This window comes from Panthera leo, chromosome C2 (assembly GCF_018350215.1).
Source record: "Panthera leo isolate Ple1 chromosome C2, P.leo_Ple1_pat1.1, whole genome shotgun sequence".
Classification (NCBI taxonomy): domain Eukaryota; kingdom Metazoa; phylum Chordata; class Mammalia; order Carnivora; family Felidae; genus Panthera; species Panthera leo.
The window spans coordinates 70,527,601-70,541,458 of NC_056687.1; the positions used below are offsets into that span (position 1 = coordinate 70,527,601).

General features: G+C 42.9%; 1 protein-coding gene and 1 long non-coding RNA gene across 9 annotated transcripts in view; one reads left to right on the top strand and one right to left on the bottom strand.

The window, feature by feature from the left end:
• Positions 1–13,858, bottom strand: part of ZNF148 (zinc finger protein 148) — a 162,540-nt gene that overhangs the window by 118,301 nt on the left and 30,381 nt on the right. For 7 of the 8 annotated variants that reach the window (XM_042955705.1, XM_042955706.1, XM_042955708.1 and 4 more), the window contains one exon: positions 7,673–7,803. The gene's annotated coding sequence lies outside the window, so the exon portion shown is untranslated. Of the gene's footprint in view, positions 1–641; positions 816–7,672; positions 7,804–13,858 lie in introns of those variants that run through there. The other variant, XM_042955704.1, reaches the window with a different exon arrangement.
• LOC122230049 lies at positions 1,104–3,364 on the top strand. Its single transcript, XR_006207258.1, has 2 exons — positions 1,104–1,190; positions 1,310–3,364. It is a non-coding gene; the product is annotated as an uncharacterized LOC122230049 (long non-coding RNA).

A 13,858-nucleotide genomic window follows, 5' to 3' on the forward strand; every position in this document is an offset into this window, starting at 1 on the left:
ATACCTAATGTATCTGCACAATGAACACCCTCCGGACTCCTGGATACTCCTCCACGGGCACCCTCTGCATTCCTCCACCTATCCGGCATCTTTCCCTCCGGCCGCTCTCCCTGAACACACTCCCACTATGTTTCCCGCAAGGATTCCCTTTTCTCCAACCCCTGCCCTTCCCTTCCCTTCCCTTCTCCCAAAGAACACTCCGGCAGCAACACTGACTGAGGCCTGCGGTGCATAAAGCACTGCACCAGGCACGACGGACAGAGACCTGGTGTCTCTCTAGCCTTTTCACACCCACACCCAGCACCCTCCGGCCTCCCCCTGCAAACCTCCCACCTCCTTCCCTACCTCTGACACCCGCCTCAGGCCTCGGAGGCCGCCTTCTCGCCTCCGCCACCCCCGTCATTATCCTTTCTCAACCCCTCAACCCACCATCCGCGCCCTGCTTCCTCCCGTCCCCCAGCCAGCTCCTGCGCTTCGCTCGGCCTCGGCCGCTCCCCAGGCCACCCCAAGCCTCGCCACGGCTCGCTCCCCCCCCCCCCTCCGGGGTCAGGCCGTTACCGCCGCGCGCTACCCCCGCGCGCCGTCGCTTCCCCCTCCCCCACCCTCCCCAGGGCCCGGGCCTGCCAGGCCCAGCGCTTTACCGCGGGCGGGCGCCGAGTCGCGCGGTCACCGACTGCAGGCGGCGGCAGCTCCAACCCTCCTAGAGGCCTTGAGAGAAGGGGAAGGGGGGAGGGGAGAGAACTTTTGCTGTGGCAGCTTCAGCAACAGCTCCCACCCCTGCGCCTTTCTCCTCTTCCTCCCCCTCCTCCTCCTCCTCTTCCTCCTTCTCTTCCTCCTCCCAGAGCAGTCGAGACGCAGACATGCCGCGGCTAGAGCGCCGCCGCGGTCGCCGCCACTGCCGGCGCGGTGGATTGTGGGAAGCCCCGCACACGGGAAGCGCTCCGCGGCGCCCTCCCTTCCTGGCCCGGGGACCAGGTTGGGACGACCCAGCGTGGCTCCGATTCCGGCGCCTGCGTGTCACTGGCCCAGCGTGGCCGGGGAAGCTGGCCCCAATCCTCAGGTTTCCCGAGCTGGGCCCGGATGAAAGCAATTCGAGAAATGTCGGCACTGAGGAAATCTCTTTGATAGGGAGTCAGCCTTCATCCATAATCCGTGCCTAGCGCCCTAAGAGGAGAGGGCTCGGGGGTCGGGTGCGTTTCAGGCCCTAGGAAAAGGAAGGGGCGGGACCTAGGTGAAGGACCTACTGACCAAAATGCCTTGGCTTTTTCATTTCTCCTCTCTTACCTGCCCTCTCTCCCGCTGCCTCCAGTCGTTGGCCTTCACCACCCCAAATGCCACCGTTTCCGGAAACGGCGCTCCAGATCCCTTGAAACCAACAAACCCTGCTAGCGTCTGCAAACTGAGAAGCAGAGTGCGAGTCTAAAGAAAGATCTGGAGATCCTGGACCCTGTTGCGCAAGGTCTTACAGGTTTTCCCCTGTCACATCACCTGGGGCCCAAACCTCACTCTTTCTGGCAAAGATTTGGTAATGATCTATATACAGAGCTAGAATTACAGTTGTGTCGTCCGTTGGAGGCCCTTTAAGTGACCTTAGCCAAATTGTGACCTCCTTAAACATGCTTTTAGTCAACTAACATTTTTTAAGCACCGTGAGGTGCTTGTGCATACTGCAGTGGTTTACAATTACTCATCTTTGTGTCCCCACCCTAGCACAAGGTCAGCCGTGTAACGTAAAAGATGCTCAGTGAATGTTGAGTGATTATGAACAAGGGATGAAGCACCTTAATCACGATTTCTTCAGAACAGTCTGAAGATTTATTTAGCATCTCTCTGCAGTAAACATAACCTCTGAGGAGAGAGGGAAATGAAAGGCGTTACAATATCTATATAACCATTTCTGGTGTTCTCCTTACCTTGTCCACGCCCACCTTCCCACCCCTTGCCAACTGAATGTTCATTTGAATACTGCTTTTTGGCAAAGCTCCAAACTCCCGCATTATGCACTTGTGATGGCACTGAGTTAGTGTCTGCAAGGTTAATGTTCCCCCAGGCATTAACGTGATGCCTGTTTAGAAATAGCTAAGGCCCAGAGGGTCAGCTTAATTTAGACACAGGTAACTAAGAAGAGCACGGATAAACCACAGCTCCACAATCAACTCTCCATGTGCTTTCTCCATTAGAAAATATAAATTTTAATAAGATGACAATGCATATTCTGAATGCTAATTGCAATAAAACAGTAATACAAGTTAGAGCATAAGACAGTTACCTGGAGGACAGCCTTCTGGCAACTTCTAGCATCTGCAATGGCATCGAATTCAGGTGTTAAAATAAAAAACACCTCTGGCAGCAAAGAAACAGACTCTTGAATATCAGGTAGTAGAAAAACTAATAACTGAAAAGAATTGAAGGACTGGTGATTCCACTCAATGGGTTGAGATTGATTGATTGATCGGTGTGCCTTTCAGCATAGTTCTCTGCTCAGCACCATAACAGGAACAATAGAGAAACAACTGTCTAACAAGGGCAGACTAAAGAGCACTAAAGAGGTAATGACAGCAGGAGAGATGATGGGGAGCAAGTTTAAGGCTTTTGTAGGTTAAACTTCTAGAAATGTTTCTCAGCCCCAATTTACTTCTCCATACTCCTCTTGCTCACCTCCGCAAACACCAGCCCTAGGCATTCAGCTTACTTTCCTTTCTTTTTTTCTAATTTTTGTTTTGAAGTAATTATAGACTCACAAGAAGTTGCAAAACTAGTAGAAAGCGTCCCATTTAGCCTTCACCGAGCTTCTCCCAGTGGTGACATCGTATAGAGTTCTAATAAGATATCAAAACCAGGAAATTGACAATGGTACATTACCTTTAACTACACTTACAGAACTTAGTTTTTACCGTTTGCTTTAAATCTGCATTTGTGTGTGTTTGTGTGTAGTCTTGTTCTATGTATAGATTTGTGTAACCGCCACTACAACCAAGATACAGAACTGTTCTATAACCGCAGAACTCCCTTATGCTACCTTATTGTATTCATAAATTCACCTCCCCTTCTGACCCCCCTACTCCATCCCTGTCCCCTAGTAACCACTGATCTGCTTTTTATGTCTATAGTTATCTCAAGAATGTTATATAAATGGAATCCAACAGCATATAACCTTTGAGACTGAAGTTTTTACCTAAACATAATGCCCTTGAGGACCAGCCAGATTGTTGTAGGAATCAAACGTTCATTCCTTTTTGTTGCTGACTATTGCTCTGTTGTATGTATCAGGTTGTGTTCATTCATTCCCCAGATGAGGTACAGTTGGGTTGTATCCTATTTTTTGCTATTACAAATAAATCTGTGTACAGGTTTTTTGCATGAACTTAAGTTTTCATTTTCATCACATAAATGCCTGAGAGTATGAGTGATGGGTCATGTAGTAAATGTGTATTTAATTTTTTAAGAAACTGCCAAACTATTTTCCAGAGTAGCTATATCATTTTACATTCCTGTTACCAATGTATGAGAGATCTAGTTTCTCCTCATCTTCACCAGTACTTTGTGTTATCACTCTTTATTATTTCAGCTGTTTTAATAGGTATGTAGTTCTCTCTCCCCAAAACTGGCTCCTGAATAGGATGCAAGGTATATCTGTAACTCCTACTTTCCTTGGTGCGCTTTTAAACAAGCTCACAGGCCCCTTTCATTGAAGGATTTCATCACATATCACTGAAGAGAAACATAATTCTTATGGGTAAATTATAAAGTTTCTTGAAATATTAAGTTTATATAGCTAATGTCTCTTTTTGACACCCTTTTTGAGATAGCTCCAGGAAATATCTGTTAAGTGGGCCTAGAAATTTCTTTTAAGAGATGATCTACATTAGACTAAGCTACTCAGGGAGTGCCAAGCATCAGACTTCTGCTCAGGTCATGATCTCACTGCTTGTGAGTTTGAGCCCGGCATTGGGCTCTGTGCTGATACTTCAGATCCTGGAGCCTGCTTCAGATTCTGTGTCTCCCTCTCTGCCCCTCCCCCGCTTGCGCATGCGTGCTTTCTCTCTCTCTGTCTCTCTCTGTCTCTGTCTCTCTCTCTCTCTCTCAAAAAAAACATTAAAAAATTTAAGGGGTGCCTGGGTGGCTCAGTCAGTTAAATGTCTGACTTGGGCTCAGGTCATGATCTCACAGTTCATGAGTTCAAGTCCCACATCGGGCTCCGTGCTGACAGCCCGGAGCCTGCTTCAGATTCTGTGTCTCCCTCCCTCTCTGTTCCTCACCCACTCGCACTCTGTCTCTCTCTCTCTCTCAAAAATAAATAAAGATTTAAAAAAAAATTTTTTTAAAGACGAAGCTGCTCAGGATATAGTTCACAGGTGGCAAACTTAAATGCCCAACAAGCCAAGCAGGTAACATGAATAGATGAAGAAGGGCAGGTGCAAAGACAATCGACAGTGAAAGGGGCTATGAAGAACCAGAGAGCTCAAACCAATCTGAAGGGCACAGCCACTACTCATTTCCAGCTGATGATTTCCTGAAGATCAAGAAATGAAGAGAAATCAGGAATCCAGTGAACTCTCCCAAATATCAATGTTGGCAACTAACTCCATTTCTTTAAAACAGGAAAGCATGTCAGACAAAACATGTCTGTGGGTCAGATGTGGCATACAGCCATCATTCTATCTTATCTGAGATGCACTTAACTCATGGAGGGCTGGCAGCACTGCTCCGACTGGCAGGATTTTCAGTGCCTCCCGGTGCCTCTTTCCTTTCCTCTGGTTCTGGAATGGGTTTTCAGTCTTGTCCCTCTCGCTTCTGTAGGAGAGGAACGTACCATCTCTTGTCCCCAAAGACTTCACCAAGTCTTCAAAACCTCCTGTACTAACCATCCTCCAAGTTTCCTGGATGTCTCAGGCTCAGAAATATGTGGAAGGACTATCTCTACCCATATGGTTGCCTGCAGCACAAGCTGTTTGTCAAGGCTGGTTCTACCTTAAGGAGAAATGTGGCTTCTTTTTGCAAAGCTCCAAATTCATAGCCTTGTCAGAGATTGGTCCACAGGAGCCTGCCCTCACTACATCTTGTCATTCCTATAAGACCCAGGAGAACATGACTTTTCCTGTTCCCATGGGCCATCTCAGCCTGAGACACCTCCCCTTGAGTTTCTCCCTCAGATCTGAAGGGCATTTCCAGATCATTGATATATTCTAAAACTAATGACCGAGATATGGAAACAAATTAAGTGCCCATTAACAGATGAATAGGTAAAGAAAATTTGTATATATGCAACAGAATATTTATTCAGTCTTTAAAAGAAAGGAAATCCTACCATTTGTGACAACATGAATGAACTGAGAAGACATTGTAGTAAATGAAATCAGTCAATCACAGAAAGACAAATACTGTATGATTTCACCTATATCAGGTATCTAAAATAGTCAATCTCATTGAAGCAGAGAATAGTGGTTGACAAGGGCTGGAGGGCAAGGGAAATAGAGAGTTGTTATTCAATGGATATAATAAAGTTTCAGTTATGTAAGATAAGTTCTAGAGATCTGCAGTACAACATTGTACCTGCAATTAACAATAAGGTATTGTGCACTTCAAAATTTGTTTTCTTAAATCTCATGGGCACCTGGATGGCTCAGTTGGTTAAGTGTCCTACTTTGGCTCAGGTCATGATCTCACAGTTCATGGGTTCGAGCCCCATATCAGGCTCTATGCTAAGAGCACGGAGCCTGCTTAAGATTCTCTCTCACTCCCTCTCTCTCTGCTCCTCCCCAGCTCATTCTCTCTCTCTCTCTCTCTCTCTCTCTCTCTCTCTCAAAAATAAATAAATGAATCTTAAAAAAAAAAATCTCATTTTAAGTGTTCTTACCACAAAAAAAAGACAGACAGACAGATAGCCATACAAGGAAACTCTGAGAGGTGTTGAATATGTCTACAGTCTTGATTGTGGTGATAGCAACAGGGTTTGCATATGTCCAAACTCAGCAAATTGTACACATTAAATATGTGCAGTTCTTTGTATATTAACTGTACTTCAATAAAGCTGCTTTTTATACATTTTTGAAATTTTTTTTTAATGTTTATTTTTGAGACAGAGAGAGACAGAGCATGAACGGGGGAGGGTCAGAGAGAGAGGGAGACACAGGATCTGAAGCAGGCTCCAGGCTCTGAGCTGTCAGCACAGAGCCCGATGCGGGGCTTGAACTCACGGACCGTGAGATCATGACCTGAGCCGAAGTCGGACGCTTAACTGACTGAGCCACCCAGGCGCCCCTACATTTTTGAAATTTTTTAATATTTATTTTTGCAAGAGACGCAGAACATGAGCTAGGGAGGGGCAGAGAGAAAGGAAGACACAGAATCCAAAGCAGCTCCAGTCTCTGAGCTGTCAGCATGGAGCTGGACCATGAGATCATGACCTTAGCCAAAGTCCAGACACTTAACCGACTGAGCCACCCAGGTGTCCCCAGTAAATCTGTTTTCTAAAAAATTAATGAATGCCCTAACTCTCTCCTACTTAGGATGTAGAGTGTAGATAATAAATTCTGGGGGTTTTTTTAAGTTCATTTTTGAGAAAGAGACCACGAGCAGGGAAGGGGCAGAGAGAGAGGATCCCAAGCAGGCTCTGCTCTGTCAGCACAGAGCCCGATGTGGGGTTCCAAATCATGAACCATGAGATCATGACCTGAGCTGAAATCAAGAGTCAGACATTTAACCAACTGAGCCATCCAGGTGCCCCTAGATAATAAATTCTTGAGTTGAGGAAGACAAGCAGCCCTCCACCTCCCTAGAGCATCCGAGTACTGAGTTGCACTAACTTTCATCAGCTGTGAGATAACTATAGTGTGGAGGGATTCGTGGGAAGACATGAGAGAAAAGTCAAGATGCACAAGAACACAAGAATTGATGAAAATAAGGCCTTGTACAGGAATCATATCAGTGAGAAAGGAAAAAATAAAAATTAAATGAAAAGAAAGTAAAATAAAACAACATTATGAGGATAATATCCTATTAGAACCTAAAGATTAAGTCCACAGCCACAACTAAATCCTCCTGGGTTTGAATCCTGCCTCGCTACCATTTACTAGCTTTGCAACCTTAGTTACTTTACGTCTCTGTGCTGTCAAGTTCCCCACCTAGAAAATGAGACTAATAATAGTAACTTCCTCTTAGGGTTGTTAAGAATAGCAAATATTAATACATGTATTTAGAACAATTTCTGGCACATAGTTAGATGTTCTGTATGTTGCACATACAGATGTTCCTGACTTCCAATGGTTCGGCTTATGATTCTTTGATTTTATGATGGTGTGAAAGCAATATGTATTCAGTACAAACCATACTTTGAATTGTGCATTTTGATCCTTTCCCCAGGCTAGCGATGTGCAGTGTGATGCTGTCTTGTGATGCTGGGCAGCAGCTCCCAGTCAACCACAAGACCAGGAGAGTAAACAACAGGTACACTCACATCATTCTGCACCCACACGACCATTCTGTTTCTCACTTTCACTACCATATTCAACAAATTACATGCGATAGTCAACATTTTATTATAAAAGAGGCTGTTGTGTTACATGGCTTTGCCCAACTTCCATAGATTAATGGAAGTGTTCTGAGAATGTCTAAGGTAGGCTAAGCTATCATGTTCACTAGGTTAAGGGTATTAAATGCATTTTCAACTTACAATATTTTCAGCTCATGAAGGGTTCGTCAGGATTAATCCCATCATAAACTGAGGAAGATCCGTGTTCTTGTTCTTGTTATGGTTATTGTCACTGTTAAAAAGGACTTAAGGATGGTGTTGAACCGAATTTCCTAAAAATAGAATTTAATAGGGGAAAAAAGTCAGTTCCTGCAAGTAGATTGAGGCAAGGGAAAAGAGAAACCACACAAGTACCAAAAAAATGATTTAAGTGGAAAAGTATTTTACAGGATATTTAGCATGGGGAATAAAAAGGTTATATGATAGCTAGATGGAGCTAGGAACAAACTAGGCAATTAAACTACAGGGAAAATTTGTAACATTATTCGAAGAATTTATTTCGGAGCATAATCTTTGCCTGAATCATTTTATTTACAAGGCTGATGAAATTGGTCTATTGTGAAGATGCTTGCTATTTTCTACTCAGTAAATACCAGTAAATCAAGTTTCTACCTCTTCTCTCTCAAAGTTTAAGCAGAATGAAGACAAGTTAATTACTCATATATATTAAAGCTGTGGGTTTCCATAAAAAAAGAAAGAATGGCAATTGGAAATTTTTATTATTCTAGAGTTTTCAAAGATTTCATACATTTGCATTTCATTCACACTGCCAGATACCGCAATATAATGCCCAGATGAATTTTTCTTTCCTGTTTTTACCATTTTCTTATAATTTAAAAACATGTCAGAATTGTGGACTTCCCAGGAAATATTAAAACTACGCTGTTGCTAGACACTGTTCACTGGAGAGCCTGTGCAGTAGAGTGCAGATCCTTTCATGTACTGTATACCTGATTCTATAAACATACTGTGATGATAATGTCTCACATGGAAATAAGAGAAAACTCTGGGTTAGCAGCAAGCAATAGGGTTTTTTTTTTTAAGTTTATTTATTTATGTCGAGAGAGAGAGAGAGTGGGAGAAGGGCAGAGAGAGAGAGGAAGACCGAGAGAATCCCAAGCAGGCTACGCACTGTCCACACAGAGCCCGATGCAGGGCTTGAACCCAGGAACCGTGAGATCATGACCTGAGCCAAAATCAAGAGTCAGATGTTCAATCAACTGAGCCACCCAGGCACCTCAAGCTGCAGTTTTTAAAACTATTTTTAGTTAAACTTTGAGGAGAAAAAAAAAAAAGGCTCTCCCCCCTAAGTGTCATGTGTGAACCTACAACACCCTGACCTCTTTCTCTCCTCCCTGATTATATGAATAACCCTGAGATCACCTCTTAGAACTGGTTTTAACCTTTAGCTGCAGTGGCTGCATTGCCATGTGTGTATGTATATGATGTTGTATGTTGCACATAACCTTGGACCCCCACAGTTTGGTCCCTTTCTCAGCTACCCCTTGATAGTATGATCAGTTAACAAGTTGGTGGGTGACCTGCACAAAGCAAGACACAGCTATTTAATCTCTTGCCTGACATCACCCTTCCTGGGGCAATGCTGTACAGGGCTCTGTAAAAAGTCCTTGCTGTCTCAGCAGCCAATCAACTTAGAATTTTTTTTTTCTGGGTTTTTGTTTTGTTTTGTTTTCTTTCTAATCAAGGTATAAAAAAGCCCTAGGTTCAGTTGAAGTTCCTGATGAAGAAACACACTGAGATTTTTTTCAGTGATCAAATCTGCATATTTAGGCATGCCTGGGTAGCTCAGTCAGTTAAGTGTCTGACTCTTGATTTCCGCTCAGGTCATTATCCCAGGGTCATGGGATCAAGCCCCATGTTGGGCTTCACACTGCGTGTGGAGCCTGCTTGAGATTCTCTCCCTCTCTCCTCCTGCCCCTCTCCTCAAGTGTGCTCTCTCCCTGTCTCAAAACAAAAAACAAAAACTGCATATTTGTATTTCAAACAATGTAGCTAAAACTTGATGTAAATTCCTTCTTCCATTTTTTTTTTGGCTTAATGAATATCATTTATTCAGTATAAAATCTTTGTATGTTCCATGTGTTAAGAATTAATGTACATTAAATCTAAAAAAACCAAAAAAACAAAAATCAAAAAACCTACCCGGTTGCCAAACAATCGTGGAGATCAACACAAAGAAAGAGTTCATTTCCTGAAAAATGACCATTTTCCTACCTGCCAACGTTCACTATAAACATTTATTACAAACTCACAGGACTCAACAGGAGGTAAAAAAGGTACAGGTTGCACTAAAGTTCATCAGCTCTGAGGTAACTATGGTTTGGACGACATCACAGGAAAACATGAGTGAAAAGTCAAGACGCACAAGAACACAAGAATGAAGTACTGGGATGGAGGCTGTGTTACCTTCTCATTTGCCAATTGATTGTTCATAAAGGTCGCCATTTTACACTTTCCTGAAGATTATGCTGCTACATAAGAACACAAGCACCGGGGTTCAGAGAAGGCTAGGACATGGTCTAAGCTCATGAGAAGCTCTTAGACTAATGGAGGAGACAGATAAATGATATAATTTCAGTATAACATGCTGTGATAACACAGAGGTATACAGAGGGTGCTCTGGACTCCCTCACCGAGGAAGCCTATGGACTAGCATATCAGTCTGATACCAAAACAATGGTTTCCATTCTGTTCATACATCTTAAAATGTACATGTGAAATTCTGTACGAATATCAAACATTATGCAGGACTTCCACATTTTAAGAAGCGTTTATTTCCTGATAAAAAAATGTAAGCTTTGAAGCAAATCCTTTCCAACTCACATACACACGTGCACACACACACATACACGCCTTGAAATGGCTGCAGAATAATTCTCCATACTGCATGAACAAAATGTGAACAAGTAAAGATGAAGAACAAATGCAAGTTGAAAATGAGGTGAGAGTGCTCTATAGCAATGATGGTGAACAGAAAAACGACAGCATCGGTGATAAAGTAGATCATCTTCTGGTGGGAAGAGATTTTTATCGTTTCATTCGCTAATTGACATTTTATAAAGTCAACCATTTTACACTTTGCTGAAGGAAATTATTTAGCTATGTAAGGTTTATGTTTCCCTTATGAAAAAAGGGGAAAGGGAATGGCTCAAATCAGTCGATTGGGGTTTACTTTTGTTTGTAAGAAAATGTTTCAGCATCAGAGCTAAAGTTATCACCTCTTTAGCCCCAGGTGCCCTATCATCTGAGTCCCTATGTGTGCTCCTTAGACCTCTAGCATGGACAGATATGGTGTCCAAATACCTGGAGTCCAAAGGGAGAGCTCCTGGTCAGCATGGCTCTGTTAATATTTGGGGCATTTTGTTTCAAAAGCCAGAGGAGTGTGCAGCATATTGGGAAAGTTCCCATCTTTTTTGTTTTTTAATGTTTTGGTTGTTTTACAAGACTAAACATCAGTTATTTGGAAGTTCCATTTATACCAAATACCATAGTCCCCAAGATGCCAGATAGTGGAGTCATTACAGAAAAGAGAAATAAAAATCTTTGAGCAGAATTGAGTTGCTGTAAAACCTTTATTACCTATGGCACACATTGTTGTAAGAAACATTGTTACTATCAGTCTTTTATTTAAATGTTTATTTTGAGAGAGTGAGAAAGCGCCTGTGTGTGGCAAGTGGGGGAGGGTCAGAGAGAGAGAGAGAGAAAAAGGGAGAGAGAGAGAAAGAGAGAGAGAATCCCAAGCACACTCTGCACTGTCAGCACAGAGCCCAAAGCAAGGGCTCAATCTCACAAACCACTCGATCCAGCCTGACCTGAGCTGAAATCAAGAGTTGGACACTTAACCAACTGAGCCACCCACCCAGGCACCTTTTTTTTTTTTTAATGTTTAACTATCAGTCTTAAACATTGCATAGGTTGTAGAATCTCAGAAAATAGGGATAATGGCATCAAACTCTGGATACAGGTAACCTGTGCTTTTTCAAAATTCATGTTATACCTCTTCACTTTTATGAAAGGCCTACATTAGTACCTGTTTTCAGTGATGGAAAGATATCCCAAGAGGATTTTCATTTTTACCAAAAAAAAAAAAAAAAAAAAAGGATTTTTTACCAAAATGTTCAGCATTTGTTCTGCAGGAAGATGTCATAGAGGCAGCATGCACCGGGAGCAGTGAGGGTGACCCCCCCACCAAGCTCCTTCTCCGGGAACCACACTCAGCCTCTCAGTATCTAGCTGTCACAGTTCCGAACTGTGTCATCTGTGAGCATCTCTCTGTGCTTTATCTTGATTTATCCTGCATATTCATTAGCAAGCTGTGTCCTAAGGTTTCAGAAAAGCCTAAGAGAAGTCATGTTAGGGGTCTGGAAATGCTCAAACATTTTTTCATATGCATTCACGGTAATCGTTTCTTTGCTGTATGCCATTTCAGCTTACATCAGTTTTCAAAGGAATGCTCTACTTTCAGATAGTGGGGGGAAACTATATGTAATAAAATAACATTAAATGTACTGAAAACATGCATGGAGTATGGATTTTAATATTAATTCAAATGTTGAGGCACCTCGGTGGCTCACTCAGTTAAGCGTCCAACTTCAGCTCAGGTCATGATCTCACAGCCCATGAGTTTGAGCCCCGCGTCAGGCTCTGTGCTGACAGCTCAGAGCCTGGAGCCTGCTTCAGATTCTGTGTCTCCCTCTCTTTCTGCCCCTCCCCCACTCATGCTCTGTCTCTGTCTCTGTCAAAAATAAACATTAAAATTTTTTTAATATTAATTCAAATGTTTACTATTTACATTATAGCTACTTCACACTTCATACAGATATGTACCCCCACACACCCCACCCTCTGTCAGTATACACTAGTTTACCAAGGGACCAAAAACCTCTTAGGCCACAGATAGACATTTTACCTCATTTCTGACCTCTTCCTGGGCAGAGAGAAGAGAATCATGTCATGTGGAGCAAAGACATTAGAATTTGAGACTACCTCTCAAATAATGAAACAAAAGGTAGGTCAAGGAGCAGTCCTCACTGTTTTCAGCCCCTGAAAGATGTTTTCTGAGTGACTAGTATGTGTCAGACAATGTGCTGAGTGTTAGTGGCATTCGTTTCCTTGAGAAATCCGTACTTTTTTTTTATTCATTAACCAAATTGCTACTGAATGTCTGGTACTATACTTAAAACCAGAAATACTACAGTAAATAAGATACTCTTCCTCCCCAAAAGGACTTGCAGTCTTCAGCTGGAGTACAAGATATGAAGAAGCCACTTTGCTTCAGGGGATGCACTCTGAGACGGGGTAAGCAGGGGATCCCACACCCACCAGCTTCCCCAAGGTGACATTTATGCTAGACCTGAAAGGGGGTGAGGTGGGGGTGCTGGTGGAGCTCAGAAAAGAGGAAGCAGATGGCAGTACAAAGTCCTAGAGCCAGAGAGAACTCAGTGCATTCAGGGACCGGCCAGTTATTCAGAATGAATGAGTGCAGGAAGTGGTAGAGAGAAAGAGAGACTGCACTAGTGGAAAGCACCAGTAGGCTCCAAAGTGCCTCGAAGGCCAAGCCAAGGCATCTGCCCTTTGTCCTGAGAGCAGGTTTCCCCAGAGTGTGGCTGGGTGGTAAGCAACAGAAGTTTAGATGGTACACAAACCAGCATTTTTTATTTGGGCAGTTAATGGATTTAATACACATTAGAAAAATATATAACCCATTTAACCGATATATTACTTCTCTTAGTTTACCACTTGAGATGAGGCTGAGTGAGAAAAAGTGATTCAATTTGTAAACAAAAATATTAAATGCATTATTTTATGATAGTTGGTACACTAGCAACCATAAACGACTGGTGTTTGGGGAAAACAGTCTAAGACCAACAGAGTTCCATGGAAAGATTTCATGCAGGGAAGTAACCTGACAAGACTTCCAAGTTGGAAAGAAGACTGGTTGTGGAGAATGCAAGAGTAGCGTTTGTAGAACTTCCAGTTAAAGTCCAGATTCTGAAACCAAGTTTAAAGTTGTCCATCAACTGATGAATGCATAAAGAAGATGTGGTTTATATATACAATGGAATACTACTTAGCAATGAGAAAGAATGAAATCTGGCCATTTGTAGCAATGTGGATAAAACTGGAGAACATTATGCTAAGTGAAATAAGCCAGGCAGAGAAAGACAGATACCATATGTTTTCACTCATATGTGGATCCTGAGAAACTTAACAGAAGACCAGGGGGGAGGGGAAGGGGGAGTGGAAAGTTACAGAGAGGGAAGGAGGCAAACCATAAGAGACTCTTAAATACTGAGAACAAACTGA